The following is a 21436-nucleotide window of genomic DNA, read 5'->3' as shown; positions in this document are numbered from 1 at the left end:
TCCAAATTTGTAAGGGCATTTCGTGCCTGACCTCAAGCAAAGAGCTCATTTATGTGTTGGATTCTTTTGATAAGTTTTAAGTCAAAAGTGATTTTTCTGACCATGTTTGACATGACTCTGTGTCGTTTATAGAGGTATAGAAGCTTGGATTGTTCTATTTATGAAGCGCCTGCCAGAACCCTTTAAGGTTCAACATAGAGCCTTTCCTTCTAAGGCTGTGTGTCCACCAAAGCTTTTTAATGCAACTGAAAACGGCAGGCGCACTTCTGAAAATGCCTTTCTACTGCGATTGAGAGCGCAGCAGGGTTTTATTTTTTTTCAGTTCAGAGGCTCTGGTTGCTATGATGCTTTCGGTTGTTACCAGTATCTGATTTCGCAGACAGTTTGTTTCTGAATATAAAAATTTTGATACAATGTAAAGAATTTGCTCTGGCTCTTGTTTTAAATGATTTGGTTCCATTGTTGTGTTTGTTGGTTTATGTCTGTTGCCATTGTACAAGCAGATGTGGTGGTTGGTCAGTGTGGTATTTGTCCAGCCCCCTCCTCTAAAGTGATTGGGCGGCTGGGTAAAAAGTGACAGCACTGAGCGTTGCGTTTTACACAAAGTTGAACATTCTTCGACTCTCTGCGAAGAAAAAAATCGGAGTACTCAGCATGAAATAGATAGCTCAGCGGCTGTCATTAAAAAAAAAAACAATTGAAAAAATACACTAGCCTCAGGAAAAAATGCTTTGTTGGACACATGGCCTAAGAGTGAGTTTGAATTGAAACCACAATATTGCTTTAATTCAGACACATGTCATTATAAATGACAGCTAGCACTGCACTGTGATAAAAGCTTTTGTTCATATCCAAACCCACTGGTCAAATCAAAGATCTGTTCTGTCTCTGTGGGTCACAAGTGACTGGAAATCTGATTGATGTCTCTGGCGTGCCTGAACACGTCCAGGACCAAATGAGATTAATTCTGCTGTTTGTGTCATAATGTCCCATTCATTAAATGCAGTTAATCACAGACAGGACCTGAGGGAAGCCTCCATTACAGGTCTCCAAGCAACTAGACCCCAATAAATCACACAGAGTCATATCAAACGTGGTCAGAAAAATCACATTTGACAAAAACATTACAAAAGAAGGGGCGATATGATCACTGTTCGCACATAATGAGCTCTTTGCTTGAGGTCAGGCACGATTCAAGACACAAGAGATACCAGAGAAATGCCAGACATTCAAATGATTGCAGTCAATCTAAAATAAAAGATGGATGACTCATCAAATCACATTGGGTCATTTGGGTCAGTTCTTTCTAAGGAAATATTCTATAGGGAGTTTTTTTTGGGGGGGGGGTCTGTTAGAAAGGGTAAATTTTAACAATGTCAGTTTAACCACAGACAGTAGAAATCAGTCAACAATCCAACAAAGCACAGAATAATGCTTTAGGTGACCAGAGTTCAAGTCCAAACTCAAAATGAATTTCCCGATCCAGTTCCAGCTATAGAAAAGCTTATATTAAGTGGCTGGAAATATTGCCATTACTTTGAGTTTGTCGGGAGAAAAGATGACAACACCACTGAAAAATGGAAGTTGTGGCATTTCATGGTTTGCCTATGACATCCCTTTGATCCCTATATGCATTATAACCATCTATTATCAAAAATCTTTCTAGAAAACAAAGCATAATCAAAAAACAAAAGAAACAGAGAAAAATTACTCAGTGCTCTTGACTTTTGTAGCTTTAATAAGAATTAATCTATATTTAATTTATAATTTAGTGAAGACTGTCAAATGTGTGATGACTTTATTCAATTTCTCTATACAGTATATCCTACCTGTTAGACCTACTACTGTACCTAAAAATCTTAAAGCAATGTTTACAAAGTTACATGGGTCAAAAACATTGAAAACAATAACTTTTTGTGCACTTTGACAGGGCAAGCTAAATCTGAACTGGTCTGACTGGGCAAATAGAAAAAAAAATTGAGTCCTGCTATATTGAAGGGGACAGGTAAATGTGACATTTATTATAGTGGGATTATGTGAAGATTATATTAAAGTCCTTCTGTAGTCAATTTTATCCCTTAAAACGTCTTTGATCACCAATTGAAATGGTTTTTCACTGGGAAAAAAATTCTTCATGCCTTAAAGGTGGTATCAGTGATTTCAGGCCCAAAAATATTTGTATCACATTCATCTAATCTTTCCTAACGATCCGCTGGCTGCCCGCCCCATAAGCATGCCGTCAAAAAAACGCGTCTCTGTAGGCAGCCTAGGCTCTGAGATCTGCACACACAAACAAATGGTTTAGCCGAACACTCAAAACCAAAACAAATAGTGTTCCAACCAATCACCGACAGGGGGAGGGTGTTGTGAGGTTTTGAGCCAGCTTTTTCTTCAGCTCTGACTTCGCGTGCAGCCGTGCACGAGCTTAAAACCTCACAACACCCTCCCCCTGTAGACATAGACTACATAAATATATAACAATACAGGTCATTATCATTAGCTCTGATAAGGTTGTGTGTAAAGCTCCTTTTTTAAAATAAAACCATGTATTATGTCGCCACATAGCTCCACCGGCATACGACGTAACTCCAGCATGGAAGCTAGCTGTCCCTTTGTTTCTGTGTTGTCGGTCACTAGCGCAAGCGCAAGGCAACACTGTGTGCATGTACTCATTAGGGCTGTCAAAATTGCTCAAAAATGACGTTCGAATATTCCCTCTAAAAAAACCCACATAGCTTATATTCGAACTATTCGAGCATCTGGTTGTGCATTTTGTCAATGAAGCGCATTACGTCAATAACAGGACAAATTAATACAAAGAGACATAACTACTTGTATAGGTAGTTTATTTAATTGTAAAAATATTTGACAACATATTACCTACAGAAAAACAAGTAAATCAACTAATGGCCAAGACCGCAGACCTCACTCTCGCTCGCTCACTCGCAGGCACTCTTTCTCTCTCTCGCCCTCACCCTCATGCTGCGTTCACACCAAACGCGAATAGAGCGTCTGGCGCGAGTGATTTCAATCTTAAGTCAATGTAAAGACTGGAGGTCTTGCGGCGCGAATGAGGCGTCACGCTGTCTGCGCATAACGGTTTAAATGAACTACAACAATAAGCATTGTTGAGTGCTGATCAAGAGTTTTGTGCAAGCAATTTAAGGTCGCGACTCTTATATAGCAGGCTTCATTCAGTGATTGAAACAAATATTATTAACATTAATTGAAGTTTTACAGTATAGGCTATAGAACCGACATTGAACGCTCCGAGCGAGCTGTGCTTTGGTAAACATGGAACTTTTCCTTGACATGAAACGGTAAATAATCAAACCAGTGGAAGCCTACAGTGCATGAAACTGCTGTATCTAAACCTACCTTATTCATGCAATATCTATTCAATCAGTACAGTAGCCTACACTTTAGTAATGTTTCTGTTTAACGTTAACGCTTCTTCCTGTTACACTGTCCCTGATCCCTCAGGCAGCGTGCCCACACGCAAAGCAGACAGCCGCGCCTCTGCTACCGCGGGCGTTTTTCCACATTCGAATATTCATTTTCACCTTCGAAATTCTGTTTTTTAAAACTATTCGAATATATATTCGAATTTAGAATATTCTTTGAGAGCCCTAATACTCATGGGAGTTGTAGTGTTGTAGTGTCACACTTATTTCAGATGCCTTTTGAAAAGACTACAATTATTCAACCCGCCAAAGTGGCTAGTTGGAGTGACTATGTTACCCGCCACGAGCAAAACATGACATGGGCGGGTGTTAATGTCAAGCCCTGCATGTGTATACTCACTAATTGAAGTAAACACATGCAAATCCATACGTTTTTCTCCAGTGTAGAGAAGTGTACATGAGTTTTTTTCTCTCTAAGTGAATGCATAAGATTTGCTGATAAAAATGAAGAAATTACCGTCCCAGATTTTTTTGCCCTGTATGGAACATTAATGTCACTTGTCAGTCACATGCCTGTTTAAGTGATGAACCGCACTACTTGTGTTTGTTTTCAGAGACGGTAACAGACGTTTTATTCTTGTCCTACAAACGTGTAGCCTGTGCTACGAATCGTTCAACGTTTGTAGCACATGTGCTTGATACAAAAAAAATTAACATACTGCCCTCACATATGACATGCTGTTTTTTCAATGATGTTAATTTCTTTCCTCAGAGAGCAACAACCTTGGGACGGTGAGAGATTAAACAAACACTCTCTGTTATTAGAGAACCCTCACAAGGTGAAAACACAACACGCGCACACACTATTATATGCACGTACACACATGCAATCCTACATTTCTTTTGTGTTGACAGCTGTACTGATGAAAGGAGTACTGGGAGCGTTCATCAGTCATCCACTGTCCAGGACGACAGATTTCCTCAAGATGTCAATATCCCCAGCTACTGACAACAGCAGCCATCCGTCATAGTGAGCATTTATCCACTCCTGCTGTAAAACACACCTAAAGCTATTAAAGCCATGAAAACAAGGACAAGAACATCATCAACTTCACTGTTTATTCAGTAGCATACTGTATGTGAATCTGAGAGGTACTGCAGATATGATACACAGATAGCTGGCTGAATAATCCTATTTCTTAGGAAGACCATTTCACATTGCCGGATTCTATCTCAAACGTAATAAATTAGGATTTATACAAGCAGACACTCATTGCATTTGCATTTTTATGCTAATAAAAATTCAGCTTTGCATCACAGGAATAAACTACATTTTAAAATATATTCACATAGAAAAAAGTTATTTTGAATTGTAATATTTCACAATAATAAAATTATATCACTGTTTTCACTGTACATTTGATCAAAAAAATGCAGCCTTGGTGAGCATAAAAAAAAATAAAAAAAAAGGTTTTACAAATTCTTACCAACCCCAAATTTTTGAGTGGTAGTGTACAGTATATACTTGAAATTTGCTCATATTTTGAATAAGTAATTGCCTTGCTTTAAAATCCACTGTAACATTTATTTTATCTGAGTATAAGCCTAAAACCACTTGCAAAGATGTCAAACACACATTTTTTTAGAGCGAGGAGGAAAGGAAATTATTTACAACCCTTAAAAGAAACAAACGTAAATCAATATATAGATGGGCGAAACCACGGCAACACTGTCACAGTTAAAATGGTTCCTGGCCTACATTTTCCAATTCATCCTTCAGCCTCTTGTCTGCTGCTGTTGAGGACATAATAGTCAGAGGGGTCATAATAGACAGAGAACTGGGAATAGAAAGTGCATGACTTAGTTTATGCAAAATATGATTACCATGTATACAGGAATATTCAAATAGCTGTGCACTCTATGAAGCAAGTGGACCTCTAACCGGAATGAAGATTTGATGAAAAACGGGACCTTTATTGTACAACAATGTGCACTTATACATGGTCAATGAATGACTCTTACATTGATTATGAAAATCAACCACTGATTAGGTTAATGAGTTGAATAAAATATATATGGGCAGCAATTAGGAAACGGTAAAGAGCCAATGACCTCACCAACTGTACATTATTAACATTCATTATCATAATAATAATCCTCATCACATTCATTTTCAGTTAAAAATCCAGCTAATATTTCAATTAAAATGTGAAGAATTTTGAGATGTTTCTCCTCGTTTTTTGTTAAGTAAAGGAAGCAACATGAGAAGAAAGCTTAGATTCCATTTGCACCTATGCCCTGTTTACACCTGGTATTAAGATGTGTTTTGGTCGATTGTATCATATAGACGAGGGAGAGACATACTCCTTTACACCTAGTGTTTTAATTAGTCTCTTTTGTCCCCTTTGACCACTTCTGTCCTGATGTATCGAGGAGAGGGTCTATTGGGGTGTAATTGTATGGACTTTTTTCAGATCTTTCATTCTAAGGGACAAAGTTCAATTTACATATGAACACGACCGGAGACGACGGAAAAATGGACAGCTTTCGTTTCTGCTCAGATACCACGCTGAGAAATCAGAAATGCTTCGAGAACATTGTGCTTGGTATTTAATTTAAATATTATTTTTCGTCACGTCATCCGCCCAATCCGCGGTTTATCCACGGAGTCCGCGGCTGTGACCGCCAACCGCGCATGTCTAGTAGACGGTCTTTTGTGGCTGTTGGAACACATTAAATCACATGAGCGTTTATACTACGAAAGCAATCCGGTCGAATGGATTTATGACTACCTCTGGAAGTGGTCGAAAGTGGACAAGCTCAAAACATTTTAGCCCCCGTTTACACCTGTATTTAGCGACCAAAACGCTTTTTATAACAGGGCCTGAGTGTAAATACTCTAGCAAAGTAGTTCATTTTAGTGCAAATAGTCGCAGATCATGACAGATATTATTTGCACCTCAGTGAATTGTAGTATATTGTAAAATAGTATCCAATTATAACAACAAATTCAGTGTATATGATTATATTTATTTAAATCATAAATTGATGCAGCTTTACTGGGATATTACTTGTCCCTGTCCCTAAAGCTAAAACACTTTATTCTAACTATTAAATACCTCTATTAAATGATTTCCTCTTTTCATTTTTTTCCTAATTTTTATTTAAAATAAATGCCTCTCCAAGCTGATATGTGATGGGAAAAGAAAGAAAAATGAGTTCAGAAAAAGGCGGATTTCGAAGTCGGATCGGTCATGTCAAAAGCTAATACAGGCACCTGTCTTACTCTCCACACAACTGATCCTGTTATCAGCGGATTTTCTTTTGTAATTTTGTCTGGCCCGATCAGACAATGGTGGGTGGAGTTAGTGTAAATAGCCTCTGCCAACAAGACGGCGATTTGCACTTGGTGTAAATTTGGTGTATGTCAGAATGGCAAAGATGGCAATTACATACCGAGATCATCTTAAGTTATCTTTAGTCACTTTCTCTGACAGGACTACTGAGAGCACTCCAAAACATCTTGCTGTTATGGTAATGTGTGATAGTAAATGTAACTATGCACCATGTAATATTGACAGCTAGCGGTTGAACTGGGTACTGCAGTCCAAACTCAAAATAATGGAGAGTTTTTCACACATTTCAAAGTAGAATAAATGTAGAAAAGCTGTAGCATTGTTTTTCAGAGAAACTAGTATTTGAACTTTTGTCAAAAAGTGACCCAATTTAATTGAATCCACCCAATTAAATTAAAAGCATTTCTCCTCAAAATAGCAACTGTGGGTAAAGCGTGCCAGATGCTTTCAGGGTAAAATGTCACTTAGCTCAACTAATACTGATAGTGTACTTTACCTCCAAATGCAGAACATACTATTACTACAAGAAATAATTGCTTTAATGCATTCAGATATTCACTACATTCAAATATTCCACAAGCATACAATATTAAGCAGCACAGCCATTTTCAAACATTAAGTTTGGAATAATAAGAAATGTTTCTTGAGCAGCAAATCAGCGTTTTAGAATGATTTCTGAAGGATCATGTGACACTGAAGATTAGAGTAATGGCTGATGAAAATTCAGCTTTGCCATCACAGGAATAAATTACATTTTTAAATATATTAAAATAGAAAATAGACATTTTAAATTGCAATATTTCACAATATAACTGTTTTACTGTACTTTAATCAAATAAATGCAGCCTTGATGAGCATAAGAAAAAAAAGTTAAAGAAATATTACCAACCTCAAACTTTGTACAGCAGTGTATATTCATATTTGTATTTAAAATTAATATCAATTGAGTATTCAAAAGGATTTAAGTTCATCCTTTTCATGGCACAGCTTCTCACTAACGTGACAGCAGGACTGAATTGAATTCAAATCTCTTCAAATCTGTGCATGTAAACTTCAGGTAAGGATTATCTCAAATACAAATTTAATTTAATCAAAATAAAGAACGACCCAGCTGTCCTTGAACGAAATCCCTGAGCGTTACACATATTATCAGAAGAGGTGCATCCGATTGGGTACCAGTGCATCAAAGGCCACATAATTGGTAAGGACGATAAATAACCAGCCTTATATCTGCTTCCTTCAATTCATGAATAACATAACCCTTCTTGACAAAGTGTTAGGTCTACGAGCAATGTAAAGCGCAAGCATTCAAATCCCAGTAGAGACCCTCACAGATACATCAATACATTCCCCACTGCTGATGTCTTTTCAGAGAAAATGTAACTTTAAGATTCACAGCTTATGCAATAAATGTCATGCAAATCCAAGTGATTTAATATTTATAGGCCTTGCAAATAAATGTATGAGATTTTAAATAAGACCTACTGAACATACGATGATACTCCTGCTCCATGTTGATGAAATATTTGCAGATGAACCTGGTCTCTCATAAAAGATTAAATGGCGAAGAAGTGCACTCCACACTGACCTTGCAACTGCCTTTATTTATAGCTTTAGAAATCCAGAAATATGAAGATGCAATCAAAATAAGTCAGAGTTCCTGAACGGCACCCGACAGTCTCTCTCGCAAAGATTAATTAGTGCTCTGGGTGCTATTACCAGCTACCTGGTTGGTTAAAATAATAAAAAGGCTTTTAAACAAAAGCTCCACCAGCTGCACCTTTTATATAATGCAATAACAGAACAATTATGAACACCTGCAAAGCTGGTCAGAGAAGTTTAATAGACAGAATTGATAGACTGTCTGTTCAAGTTTATTGTTTGGATGTTTTAACCAACGTTCATTCTTTGTGAGTTATTCTTATCTTGAGTATCATAAACAGAGTCTACTATAATTAATCCCCTCCAGCAACTTCACCATATAAACAAACATTATTTGTATTTTCTCTATAACATGATTTACGATTTGAAAAGAAGCCTGGTGGGTAGCTCATGTTTTCCAACATTTAGCACGGCATCACTTACATGCGGATGACCCGACTTTGAATCCAGGTCATTGGATAAATACCATCACCCCATTGTTTTCTGACAGATCATCACTCTACGGTCTGAACGAAGGCAAAAAGAGCCCTTTCCAAAATAATAATAATAACTTTTATTTTTTTTAACTAACTAATGTTAATTATTTAACTACTTAAAACACACCTGGCTGTTTGATTAATCACATTAATAATGAACTAAAATATAAAATTGTGTACATAAATTTACACATCGAATCCTCAAAAATATATATAAAGGATGATTTAGAATCATACTCGTTTAACAATTATAATTATCACTAATTATTATCATTGAATATTTAAATAGATATTTTTCTAAGGATAAAATTAAAATTAGAATGATAATTAAAGCTATATGAAGCATATTCGAAAGCATAATTAAGATTTAATATTCCTAAACTCTATGTATGTTTATATACACACACACACACACACACACACACACACACACACACACACACACACACACACACACACACACACACACACACACACACACACACAGAGAGAGAGTATATAGTATGATCTGTCCATTCTGATTTCATGAGCCTTTCACAGTTTCTCTCTACCATGCGTTCTTACACCTGTGTGGCTTAATCTTTGATACAAAATCACATTACTGGCGGGATCGACCAAGCAGCCAGATGGAGACTGAAATATGGTCTAATAAAAAAAAAAAAAATAAAAATAAAAAAAATTATCCATACTGTTGCAACCTACACCAAAACATGATCAGATTCTCACAGTTCTCCCATTACAGTCCAACACCTCTCCCCATGGCAATAACAAATATGAAGCGGTGTCACATCATTTCCCTCTGCACACCATTCCAGCTAAATGACTGGTCTGGGCCTCTCCCATCACAATAATGCAGTGGGATCAAAGGATCCTCAAGCAGCCCCTCATCAGCAGAGAGAGCAACACATAAAAAGCTGTGGGTTGAGGGTTAAGCATCCTGTCTCTCGTTAGCATTTTATCCAGCCTGATCATTGAAAAGCCACTGATGAGATTTAATAGAACATGGAGGTTCAAATTATTGGCTGTAAATGTTTTTCATGTAAAACCCAGCATGATAAAAATGCATTTACTGGGTACTATGTGGATTAAAGTCGATATATTGTCTGAACGCTAGGAGATGACAGTAATCTTCCTCAGATTTGGTGTATTAAAGGGGTGATGAGAAAAATCAGTGTGTATAGGCCCTATGTACAATAAAAAAAAAACATGTTGTTACTTTCAGAACTTTTTGAATATAATGTACATATTGCTTATATAAACTGGTATTTTCATCAGATTGCCGATTTTAGAGTAGGGAGAGTGGGGTAAGATGTGTCGCACACACACATTTAGAAAGGGCTCAACTATCTGTGGAAAGCATTTAACCTAAAAACAGTGTTTTTTTTTTTCAACATAGTTTTTTTTTTTTTCAGGCAATAAAATGAATTCTGTCAACTTATTCAAGTCTAACAATATGCTAAACAAGGAGCACATCACTGATGCATGTAATGCCAGGTCTGAGCAGAAGATTTCACTGCATTAGGTAAGGCAGTGGTTATTATTTATTATTCATGTTGGTTGCCATGCTAATGGACAAACAATTCACGCATATGCATGCATATATTATTGATCTTGAGTAGCTTACATAACTATCAACATGACTTGAATAATAGCATATGATTTTAAATTACTAATGATAACAAATAACTAGATTCTGAAGAAACTGTGACAGGTTCTTGCTATGGAGGGACACAGTGGTGCAATGTCACAATCTCATAATTTTCACCATTTACTATGTATGGCAAATGAGCCTCAAATGCTCCTCCAAGACAAACAAGTGTTGAGACATGGCAGAAGCCCCTAGGGGCAGAGATATGGCTGTGTCATGTAACTATATGTTTGCTAGGGTGTGACTAGTTAGAATTGTGATCTTGAATATTTGCTGGTTAGCCCGAATCATAGGAGCCCAATTCCTTGTCTTTGTGATGTTCTGATCCTGAGACCTACATTTGATCCCTTATCAATGTAAGGTTGTTAGGGTGCTCAAAAAAAGAGGACTTGGAGAAAAAAATAGAAGGAGAACAAAGAGGAGAAAAGAAAAAGGAGAAGGAAGAGGGAATGAGAAGATGATGATAATGAAGAAGAATGAAGAAGATGATGAGGAGGAAGAGAAGAAGAAGAAGAAGAAGAAGAAAAAGAAGAGGAGGAGGAGAAGAATGAAGGAGAAGAGGAGAAAAGGGAGGAGGAGGAGAAGGTAAAGAAGAAGAATGAAGAAAAGGATAATAAGATTGAGGTGGAGGAGAAGAGAGGAGGGGGAGAAAGAAGAATGAAGAGGAGGAGGAGAAGGAATAATAAGATTAAGAAGAGGGAAAAGAAGAATGAGAAAGAGAAGTGAAGGAGAAGAAGAGAAAGGAGGAGATGTAAGGAGAAATAAGAATTAAGAGGAGAAGGTAGAGGAGAAAAAGAAGGAAAAGAAGAAGTTAGAGAATAATAATAAGATGAAAAAGAAGAAACAAGAATGAAAAGGGGGAGAATAAGGAGGAAGGAGAAAGAGGAGGAGGATAACAAGGAGGAGGAGAAGAAGAGGAAGGAGAAGAGGAGGAGAAAGAAGAATGAACAGGGGGAGGAGAAGTAGGAGAAGGAAAAGGAGGAAAAGGAGAAGAAAAATAAAGATGATGATGATTTTAGCATGGACTGTTTTATGAATCCATCACAAATGTAATGCTTTCTCTGTAAAGAGGCTGTTATTGAAGTATGAGGCAGTTCAAAACTACTGTATACTGGGCACAACAGAAAACCTGCAGTGTGAGAGCCGAGTGCAGTGATAGATGCTCATCTCATGGATGAAGGAACAACAGCACAAACACACTGTTCAATTCTAAGGGCCAGAGAGACGGTGGAAAATGGTCATGAAAAGAAAAACAAAATATGACAACTTGGATAACATTTGGCATAAAAATATCAACATTATAAGTGGACCAGGTATGGATGGATACAAAAAATTACCAATTTAAAGTCAGAAAGCATGTTAACGGATTTGTTAAATGTACGGTACAAACTAATTTAAAGTAAATATTTGAATTGCATTACAGTAGATGCGCTAATGCACCCCAGAGACCTACCATTAATGTAAAACAGTGTCTGACGGGGCGAATCTGAAGAGATTTCAGGTGACAGCGCTGCCAGAGCTCAGCCGGATTTAATGAGCGTTTAGGTTCAGCCTGTTGCTTATGGCAGGTTTGAAGACTAAAATATTTACTGTTTAATGTTATTTTTTAATATTATTTTTCTTTATTCATTTCCATAATAATTTCATAATGTATTTTGTGAAGTCATAGTATGTTGTACATGTGTGCTGAGCAGAGATCTGGGATGAGCTATATTTTGTTTAGAGGTTTGTGTGCAATGTAACACATTCACTGAGCAGAGATGTTCCACTAATGATGATACTTCAGTTTGTATGTTCTTTACAAGGAAAGGAATGATTCAACTGATGCAAATGTACAACAAATGGATACACTGAGAAATAGTTTCTTAATATGGAAAGTGGTATAAGTGTACCATGTGTAAGCATGAGGTATACATTCCATTTAAAATATAAACAACATGTTTTTCTACCTTACAAGGAAGTTGTAAGTCCCAGAGTGGTGTATATAAGCTCAATCTTACAGTACCACTTCAGAGAAACATAGACGCATGACGGGGTGAGAGGAAACAGAAACACAGAGGCATGACGGGTGAGAGGAAAGAGAAACAGAGGCATGATGGGGTGAGAGGAAGGAGAAACATAGAGAAACCATTACAGCTTGCATGATGGGGTGAGGGAATAGAGAAATGGGGACCAGAGAAATCTGGAATGAAGACCTCCTCACCTATAGCCTTATTCTTATATGCCTGTTTATCTCGGTCTGATACATGTATAAAAATAATACATAGAAATCTCTTGGCAAAAGTAACTGATGTAGTTTCCATGATTCAACCATAACGGGGGAAAGCATGATTTTCAAATCTACAAGGTTTGAGCTACTCTTCCTCTCTCCCGTTGAGGATGATGACGATACCGGATCCTCCTCATCCAGCATGCAAAGCCCGTCTGTGGCTAATCATAAGAGACTAGAGTCATTAATTATGAAACTTCCCCTTTCCCCTTCTCCCTTAACAAAATGACAGTAGTTTCCCACTGATCAGATGCTTTACGGTTATATTAGCTGCCTGTCTAGTTATCTCCCTGTTGTGTTCTTGTACTCTGAATGGATTGTGGGTGTTGTTGCGGGATTGTTAGCGGGGTCCTGATGATGAGGCAGCGTGGCAGTACAAGCCTGTCATGGCTTTGAAAGGAGGGAATGATTTAATTGATCCAATTTTTAATGCATGAATCATGCGGATGAGTCTCGCACAGGGGGCAGTCTTTCTGAAACGCCTGGTTTTGCAGGAGAATCATTCATCTTGCTTAGAGTGTCAAGAAGACCCTCATTTCAGCATAGGTCAGTTCTTATTATATTTTTGAAAAATGCGAAAAGTCGTTTCAGAGTGGAGGGAGGATGGGGTGATGGGTAGGGTACGAACAGTTATAAACCTTATTAGCATGGCTCATGAATATTAATCAGAGGTCATAATGTTTGCCCAGTTGTCAGGGGGTTTATTTACCTTTTCTCTTTTTTTTTTAACTAAAGTGATACACAGATATTTTCAGTGAAGCAGTCACAGCCATGCTTCATCGTAAATAAAACACGACTATTGACCAATCAGCATCAACGACTGGAACTATCCATTTTATAAATTATTATATTATATCATAATATTCATTATACTTTTTAATAAATTTATTTTAATTAATCTTCTAAGATCACAATACATTGCAAATAAACTTATCTATAATTTGAAGCACAAATACATGCTGAGCTGTTTGCTTACATATTTATTACATAATATTATATTGTATGACATTTTATTATATTATATACTTTATATTATACTTTAAAAAAAATATTGCATCTTGAAAATCACAAAACATGACAAATACACAAATTTTTTACACACATCTGTAACTTAATGCACAAATATTCTGAGCTACACTGAAGAAAATTATAAACGCAACACTTTGTTTTTGCCCCCATTTTTCATGAGCTGAATTCAAAGATCTAAGACTTTTTCTATGTACACAAAAGGCCTATTTCTCTCAAATATTGTTCATAAATCTGTCTAAATCTGTGTTAGTGAGCACTTCTCCTTTGCCGAGATAATCCATCCACCTCACAGGTGTGGCATATCAAGTTGCTGATTAGACAGCATGATTATTGCACTAGGCTGGCCACAGTAAAAGGCCACTTTAAAATGTGCAGTTTTATCACACAGCACAATGCCACAGATGTCGCAAGTTTTGAGGGAGCGTGCAATTGGCATGCTGACAGCAGGAATGTCCACCAGAGCTGTTGCCCATGAATTGAATGTTCATTTCTCTACCATAAGCCGTCCCCAAAGGTGTTTCAGAAGATTTGGCAGTACATCCAACCAGCATCACAACCGCAGACCACATGTAACCACACCAGCCCAGGACCTCCACATCCAGCATCTTCACTTCCAAGATTGTCTGAGACCAGCCACTCGGACAGCTGCTGCAACAATTGGTTTGCATAACCAAAGAGTTTCTGCACAAACTGTCAGAAACCATCTCAGGGAAGCTCAGTATGCTCGTCGTCCTCATCAGGGTCTCGACCTGACTGCAGTTCGTCGTCGTAACCGACTTGAGTGGGCAAATGCTCACATTCGATGGCGTCTGGCACTTTGGAGAGGTGTTCTCTTCACAGATGAATCCTGTTTTTCACTGTACAGGGCAGATGGTAGACAATGTGTATGGCGTCGTGGAAGTGAGCGGTTTGCTGATGTCAACGTTGTGGATCGAGTGGCCCCTGGTGGCGGTGGGGTTATGGTATGGGCAGGCGGTATGTCATGGACAACGAACACAGGTGCATTTTATTGATGGCATTTTGAATGCACAGAGATACCGTGACGAGATCCTGAGGCCCATTGTTGTGCCACTCATCCACGACCATCACCTCATGTTGCAGCATGATAATGCAAGGCCCCATGTTGCAGGAATCTGTACACAATTCCTGGAAGCTGAAAACATCCCAGTTCTTGCACACGTCACCCATTGAGCATGTTTTAGATGCTCTGGATCGGCGTATACGACAGCGTGTTCCAGGTCCTGCCAATATTCAGCAACTTTGCACAGCAATTGAAGAGGAGTGGACCAACATTCCACAGGCCACAATCAACAACTTGATCAATTCTATGTGAAGGAGATGTTTTGCACTGTGTGAGGCAAATAGTGGTCACACCAGATACTGACTGGTTTTCAGACCTCTTAAATAGAAGTAGTTCAATTTGTTAACACACTCAGAGTAAGGATGGATGAATGGGAGTTTGATTGCAAGACAATCAGTGTCATACCACGTTTCAAACAATCCTCAGTCATGATCTCCATAAGTCAAGAAACCTAATTTGTTGCACACAAATATTTGAAGTCTTTTGACACTGATTGAAAGGCCGCTGCTCTATCAGCATCAAGGAAGCCAGTGTGTCTTTTCACCATGTAGACAAACACCCACAACCGATGTTTCAAGGAATAGCATAGCTGATGTTAGACTAGCACTATACTGGATGAAAACATCACTTCCTGAACCAACGTCACACCAATACTGATTTAAAATGAAGACGACAAAAAAACAGGTTAAAAAAAAAAAAAAGCCTTTAAAATCACATGCCAAAATTTGCCAAGATCACCTCAGACCTTGTGTTGGTATCAGAAATGGTGTAGAGAAAATATTACACAAGAGTTAGTTCCAGCTCACATTCTCTGTTCCAGACACGATGACAGTTTGATGCTTTGGCTTCTTTTGGAACCATTTTCATTGCCGGAGAAGAAACATACAAGATAACTGGCCAATTTTTGTCTTAAACATACGTTTTTTAAAATTAATCTCTTGTTTATTGCACATTTATATAAAAGTAATAGTCTCACAGTCTGTGTTGTTGGTCTAAATATCAGCATGGCCAAAGGCCGAATCTCAGCCATGCTGATAGCGCACTGAGAAGCCCTACAAGTGGATGACCTAGTTAGTGACTAGCACAGACAAGGCTGGAGAGGGATGTGTTTGGCAGTGGTATGTAGAAGCTTTGTAGACAATCCCTTTGTAGAGCTTTGATGGAATTCGGTATCAAGGGAGAGAAGAGGAGAAGAGCCATCCACAGCACTACAGAAGATCCAGCAAGAGCATATAAATGGCTCTGGATCAAGTGGAGTATTACTGCTAGAGAACAATCACAGACTTATCCAGCAGCCACCTTTTACAGTTCCTCCTGAACCAAAACAATGAGCTTATGCTGCGTACATGCCATGTATTAATTATCAATCTGAAGGAAGGGTGGGATCTAATGCTTTCAAAGCTATCTTGCTATTGCTAGCCTCTCCGAAATTGCCTACCCTACTTTTAAACTTCAGAATGAGTCAACTATGCCCATCTATATCTAGCTAAAATATCCAGTGAGTACATTAAAGGTCAACCATTGCATCCATAAGCTCCAACTAATGTATGGGAGGCAGAAAATTCACTTCTTACTGGCAAGCTGGGCTCAAACAGCCACTATCCAGAAAAATAATGCATGGGAGTCAAGTGAGTTAGAAACTGAAGAGAAAAATCAATCAAGGTTTGACAACATGGAACAAAAAAGTATAATTTTCTTAACTCTGAGTGCAATGTTTAGCCATGCAGAAATGAATGTTTTCCTTTCACCATGAATTCCACTGATCATTCATCATTTTTTAGAGCCACTGCCAATAAGCATAGTTCGGTCTTTTGTGCATCTACAATGAAATAATAGAGAGTGATGACTCTCAATTGAGCCAAGGATGATGAACCTAGATGAATGTAAGCAGCTAAGTGGGAAGGAAAATGAAAAGAATCAAAAGCAGAAATGTCAAGGTAGATTAAATGAAGTGACATGATGAGTAGGCGGTGAAAAATGGCTTTGGGTGTCAGAGCAGATGAAGAGTTATAGAGGCTGTTTCAAAACTAAGATCAACTCAATGCCACAGTTATATGTGCTGCTTTGAATGGCTACATTCACACAAATCAGGGTTTGAGACTGACAACCTTATTTACTCCTGAATTGCCATCATACAGGAGCAGATCAGTAAGTCATGGCAACATATGTTTTATATTACTTTAACTCATCAAAATAAGTTAAGCCATGTCAACGTGTTTTTTTTTTTTTTTTTTTTTTTTTTTTTTTTTTTACATGTTACACAAGATTCAGCTCAAGTCAGTCAACTCAGTTAAATATAAATTAAGTTAAGGGTGTCAGTCCACTTAAAGAATGTGGTGTCAGTCTTATTTATGACCAAACTGTGTGTGAACCGAGCAGTATTTATCACTTTTCTCTCTATGCTCTTACCCCAAGTGGATGATTCTTAAATTATAATAATTTAATAGTACAATTTTGCTACATTTCTAATGTAAATACTAAACACTTTTAAATTAGGAAAAACATTGAAGCTCGTTTCCTCCACCAAAAAAAAAAAAAAAAAAAAAAAAGTAATTTGGAGTAATTTGGACTTATATCTCGCAATTCTGAGTTTATAACTCGCAATTGACTTTTTCCTTAGAATTGTGAGATAAAAAGTCGAAATTACCCATTTATTTTTTTATTCTGTGGCAGAAACAAGGTTCCTTGGAAAAAACAATTAAATGGAAAAAAAAGTTTAAAGCTTAGATTATTAGAACCATGAAATATTACAATCTATCCTTTAAAACGGCAAAGCTTGGGTTTCACAGAAACATTAATCACCACAAGCAGAATAATAAAATGATACTCTAACAATGTGACACTGTAAGATCCTATATGGGGCAACAAAGTTGTACATTTGGTAATTTAGATTCAGGTTCATATGTGCTCCATTTTCACCATTTATGTGTCGACAATTATGGAGGAGTATCTTTGAACCTGAAAAATATTACATTCCTATTATTATAACTTGAGGTGGAAATTATGTGGTGTCATTTCAGTTGTGACCTTTTCTTGTTCAATCCATATTTTACTCTAAAATATGCTGGTGTGGAAACCAGAAGAATGCAGTGGCAAAATGAACTACTTCACCCTTAATATTCAAAATAACGTTGTGTGGTATCATCATACACTCACTTAAAAATGGTGTGTATGAATGGTGTATTTAACTGGCACTTAAAATACAATATCTGAGATGCTGAAATGTTGAGAACTAATATTTATATTTATTGTTCAGCGGACCGTCTTGCCATAGCGCCTATAAAAATGTGCATGTTGTGACAATTGCATCAGCAGATAATTACATCACAGCTATTCTGAGAGAGATGTAATTTGCCTACTCGCTAGAAAGAAAACCGAAAGACTGAAACTATATTCTCAGTAAACCTCTTAATAACATGTCTCTCTTTCTTGAATTTCCCACCGTTTTAAACACACAATGATGTTTATGAAGGTAAGCGAAACAAAACAAATCAGCCAGGAGGGAAATAGACTGGACACACGGCACATTAGCGGAGAGCTGGAGACAATGGAGAGAGGAGGGGACACGGGTCATTTCTGTCATCTCACTGCCTCTATTACAGTGTGTTGCTGGTGCTTGTTTACAGAGAGCTTTTACATGTCAGAGGAGAACAGAGGAATTGGCCATCCAATTATGAGCCAGAGTAAATCATTTGACATTTCAGATTTATCATGCATTGTGATAAAAGATGTTAGATCTTAAAATACTGGGAGCCGTTTGAAGAAAGCATCAACAATGTTGGAAACACATTTATTATGGGAGTTAATGTGTCACCAATCAAGAGAATAGTTTTTGAAAGTCTCTTGGGCTCACTAAGAATGCCTTTATTATTTCAACAATACAGTAAAACAGTAATAATATGAAATATAATTACAACTGAAAATATATTTTTTCAATTCAATACATTTTAAAATGTCATTTATTCCTGTGATGGCAAAGCTACATTTTCAGCATCATTACTCCAGTCTTTTCTTCAGTGACATACAATCCTTAAGAAATCATTCTTATATGTTGATTTGTCGCTCAAGAACATTTCTTATTATTATCAATGATGAAAAAAAGTTTTGAAAGTGAAAAACAACTAAAATAAGAAGGTTAAAAAAAAGACACAGGCCTGACCTTGAATGAAACAACATATCGAATTAAATATAAAATTTTGATGTAGAAGACATCAAAGTTTTTTCGTAAAACCCATAATCTGTGTTTTATTTACAACTTTGAAAAATCATTTTTGCAGAGTGAAGATAACACAAAAGATGATATTTTGAAGAATGTTGGTAACCAAACATTTCTGGTGACCAGTGAAGTCCACTGTATAAAAAACACTGACACATTTATTCACATGTTCTTCAGAAGAAAGAAAATTGATTTGGAACAACATGAGGGTGAGTGAATAATAATTGAATGTATTTTACATTTTTTAATAACTTTTGTGAGACTTACACTGTGTTATAACCAGACGTGAAGTAATGAGATTCAAGCGTCAAGCAATTTGTCTGTCCACACCAGATGCGACTACGAGACGCAACAAAATCAATCAAAAATCACAGCGTGTGGGCGGAGTCTCTTTTCAAGCGCACTGCCCTCGCAAACAAAATGGAATTGTTATAAAAATGAAATAAATTACACTACTTTAACATTATTAAAAATACATACTTAGTGAATGACCAATCTTTGTCATAGAATATGGACGTAGTGTCTGTGATGTCACCCATAGGTTTCTGAAGAGCATTTTTTAAGTCAAAAGTGGGCAGAGCCGGCAGTCGCCATCTTGGCAGCGCGCCACTCCCAGATAACCAAAAATGGGCAAAGAGGCGGGACGTGGGTGGAGCTAAGGTGCCTGGTTGCTGAAACCACACCCGCCTAGCTCGATGTGATCAAGTTAGCTCAGGCTAAGGAGCTAATGCTATACGCTACTGGCAGTACCATTGCAAGGGCTGTGCCAAGTGTACGACCGCACAGGGCCTCATGCTAAAGTGACAGCTGACATGGTGAATTAAAGCCAATAGTTAAAGTTAATGTTTTTGCCCTTTGAAATAGTTAATAGACATAGCTAAAAGTGAGAATATGTGTATCGTTCGTGATGCTGTATTATTCTGTTAGTTAAAAATGTATTCTTGAGTCTCTCCATCATTGACTCCGTTGACATCATCTAAAAGGCTAAAAGTTTTAGAAATTTTCAGTGCATGTGTGTGAGGTAAAAGGACACAAGCTCTTGAAGCTCCGCCCCCTGTGCTGGGAGCAGCAGCTCATTTGCATTTAAAGGGACAGACACAAAACAAAATTTTTGCTCACCCTCAAAAAGTGACAACTTTTACATGCTACTGTACATAAAAATATCTGTGGGGTATTTTGAGCTAAAACTTCTCTGGGGACATCAAATACATTTTTTACATCTTGTGAAAAGGGCATTATACCACCCCTTTAAGTCAAGAGGAAGAGAGAAAGCTTCAAGCAAAAGAAAATGCTAAAGACTCTGACTGAGACTCCAAAATTGGTAAGAGAATTATACAGGTCCACCACAATCAGTGAGCCAACTTTGACAACTTTCCTTCAAACGGTTCTGAGGACTGCCATAGACTCCCAGCCAGAAGAGTAATAAAAAAGAATGGGAAAAAAAGAGAAAACAGCAGGGACAAGCAACTTTAGTGCTTGGCCCGTAACTATGACAGTAAAAGGCTTTAATTTGGTTCCCTTTATGTTGTGCAATGACATTTGAAAGTTTTATCTATAATACAGAGGGCAGGAAGAAAGACTACCTCATGCTATGCTTGCAGAAGCCTGTGAAGAGGCAACGTAGGGGAGAGTTCTTATCTCTGAAAGTGAGTGGGACGAATTGGAGAGCGCTCGAGCAAGTCGCACAATATCATTACAATAATGAGGGCTATTTGTTTTTTTTTTTTTTACCAGTGAAAGTGGGAATTTAGTTTCCTTTAGGCAGAGAACAGAGATACAGAGGTGGACAATGAAATCAGCTAATGATGACAGACACATGAAAAAGCTGTTTGTTCTCTGACAAAATGAGACTTGAGACAAACACACAAGACACAGATCAAACCTGAAAAACACAAGGGTCATACTATGGGCAAATAAGAGTGACAGAGGATTCTTAAACAACTTAGAAAACCATTAAGCTGCCATCTTAAACCAGAATCCTGGTTAAAACATCACACTCAGTTTGTGGACTATGAGTAAATCAATAAATTTGACCACATTCATTACATTTTCATTTATTAAATACATTGTCTAATGTGATTATGCTTTTCCCTGTCAATATAAATGTACAATGTTACCATGTTTAAATCAATAAATCCATAAATCCACCCCCCAGGATTCCACAGATTTTGTAAGCAAAGAAAGAGTCTGGGCCTGCTAATGAGTAAAGGCTGCATAACACTGACACTTCTCAGGGCATTCATGTCCCATGGTAAATTTAGGAGCATGAGCAACATATACAAGTAAATTGTTACA

At 37.5% G+C, this 21436-nt stretch overlaps 1 protein-coding gene across 1 annotated transcript in view; it reads right to left on the bottom strand.

The window, feature by feature from the left end:
• doc2b (double C2-like domains, beta) overlaps positions 1 to 21436 on the bottom strand; it is a 243922-nt gene that overhangs the window by 145240 nt on the left and 77246 nt on the right. The gene's annotated exons all lie outside the window — the stretch shown is intronic.

The sequence above is a fragment of the Scardinius erythrophthalmus genome, assembly GCF_964197995.2.
Source record: "Scardinius erythrophthalmus genome assembly, chromosome: 5".
Lineage (NCBI taxonomy): Eukaryota > Metazoa > Chordata > Actinopteri > Cypriniformes > Leuciscidae > Scardinius > Scardinius erythrophthalmus.
Note: the sequence above shows the minus strand (reverse complement) of the source record. Positions and strands in the feature narration are given on the sequence as shown.